This window comes from Sorex fumeus, unplaced genomic scaffold (assembly GCF_029834395.1).
Source record: "Sorex fumeus unplaced genomic scaffold, SorFum_2.1 ptg000110l, whole genome shotgun sequence".
Lineage (NCBI taxonomy): Eukaryota > Metazoa > Chordata > Mammalia > Eulipotyphla > Soricidae > Sorex > Sorex fumeus.
Window position 1 is genome coordinate 514,652 of NW_026606167.1, and position 2,018 is coordinate 516,669.

The following is a 2,018-nucleotide window of genomic DNA, read 5'->3' on the forward strand; positions in this document are numbered from 1 at the left end:
TACTGTGAAATGGTGTGTGTGTGTCTGTTCTGTGCTGAATGTGTGCATGTGCTGATGTGCATCTGTGCGTGTATGTGATAGCATGTGTGTAATTGCGTAAGTATGTACTGATGCATGCACGCATGCATCTGTACACGTATCTGCACAACGGGTCTGTTGGGGAAAATAGTTCCCCAACATGTGCTAGAATGAACATGTGTGCAATGGCGTGCATACTGATGCAAGTGCATGTACGTCTGTACATGTGTGTACTGATATGTATGTGCTGAGATGTGTGCATGTGTGTGCTGACGTGCATGTATGTGGTGAGATGTGGGCATGTGTGTGCTGATGTATGTGCTGAGGCATGTGCATTTGTCTCTGCATGCCTATGTCTTTGCTGGTGTGTACGTGTCTGTCTGCATGTGCACCTATCTATACATTGTGTGTGCTGTGTGCATGTATGATCTCTGCAGTGTGATATGTGTACTTGCACAGATATGTTGTGTATGCATGTATCTCTGCGTTGCACGATGATGTGTGCATCGTGAGCTATGTGTGCACATGTATCTGTGCATGTGTGTACTTACACAGTGTGCACACGTATCTGCATATGTAAGTGCATGTGTGCACACGTTAGCCCCTCGCTAATGACAAGCCCATAAAGTTATAAATCGATTGTAGAGATTTCCCTGATCTATGATGGAGTTATGCCCTAATAAATCCATCTCTCGCACTGTCACACTGTCCTCCCATTATTCATCAATTTGCTCCAGCGGGCACCAGTAACATCTTTATTGTGAGATTTGTTGTTACTGTTTTGGGCATAGCGAATATGCCACGGGGAGCTTGTCAGGCTGTGCCATGCAGGCGGGATATTCTGGGTAGCTTGCTGGACTCTCCTAGAGGGAAGAGGAATCAAACCCAGGTCGGCCGTGTGCAAGACAAACACCCAACCCGTTGTGCTATCACTCCAGCCCAGAATATACATTAAGGTAAAGGTAAAGGCCCTCCCGTTGATCGTCGATTTGCTCGAGCGGGCCCAGTAACGTCTCCATTGGAGACTTTGTTGTTACTGTGTCTGGCATATCGAATACTCTCGGTAGCTTGCCGGGCTCTCCGAGAGGGGCGGAGGAATCGAACTCGGGTCGGCCATGTTGGCTGCGTGCAAGGCAGATGCCCTACCCGCTGTGCTATCGCTCCAGCCCCTAAAAATTTTTGGTCATACCCGGCGGTGCACAGTGGTTACTCCTGGCTCTGCACTCAGGAACCACTCCTGGCGGTGCTGGGGGACCCTATGGGGTGCTGGGAATCGAACTCGCGTCGGCCGCGTGCGAGGCAAACGCCCTCCCCGCATTATGAGATAAAAATATTTTTTAAAAACTTTAATTTGGAGCTGGCAGACTATCAAAAGTATCCTGCCCACACGGCAGAGTCTGGCAAACTCCCTGTGGTATATTCAGTCACAGTCACAATCCTCCCGTTGTTCATCGATTTGCTCGAGCGGGCCCAGTAACATCTCCATTGGAGACTTTGTTGTTACTGTGTCTGGCATATCGAATACATCACGGGGAGCTTGCCAGGCTCTGCCGTGGTGCGGGCCAGATACTCTCGGTAGCTTGCCGGGCTCTCCGAGAGGGGCAGAGGAATCGAACTCAGGTCGGCCATGTTGTCCACTTGTAAGGCGAACGCCCTACCGCTGTGCTCGCTTCGGCAGCACATATACTAAAATTGGAACGATACAGAGAAGATTAGCATGGCCCCTGCGCAGTGGTATATTCAATACGCCAAAAACCGGTAGCAATGATGGGTCTCATTCTCTTGACCCTGAAAGAGACTCGAATGTGGCACTTTCTAAAATCTCAGGGCTAGGACGAAGGAGACGTTACTGGTGCCTGCTCGAGGAAATCGATGAACGACAGGATGACAGTGTTACAGTGACAGTGTGCATACATGTATTTCTGCATGTGCACAGCAATGTTTGTAAGTGGATGTGTGCCCATATGCATCCCTACATGTGTATGTGTACATGTGCATAC

General features: G+C 49.4%; 1 non-coding gene across 1 annotated transcript; it reads left to right on the plus strand.

The window, feature by feature from the left end:
* The first annotated feature begins 1,680 nt into the window (after window positions 1-1,680).
* LOC130043030 (U6 spliceosomal RNA) lies at window positions 1,681-1,788 on the plus strand. The gene has a single exon (XR_008795304.1). It is a non-coding gene; the product is annotated as a U6 spliceosomal RNA (small nuclear RNA).
* The last annotated feature ends 230 nt before the right edge of the window (window positions 1,789-2,018 follow it).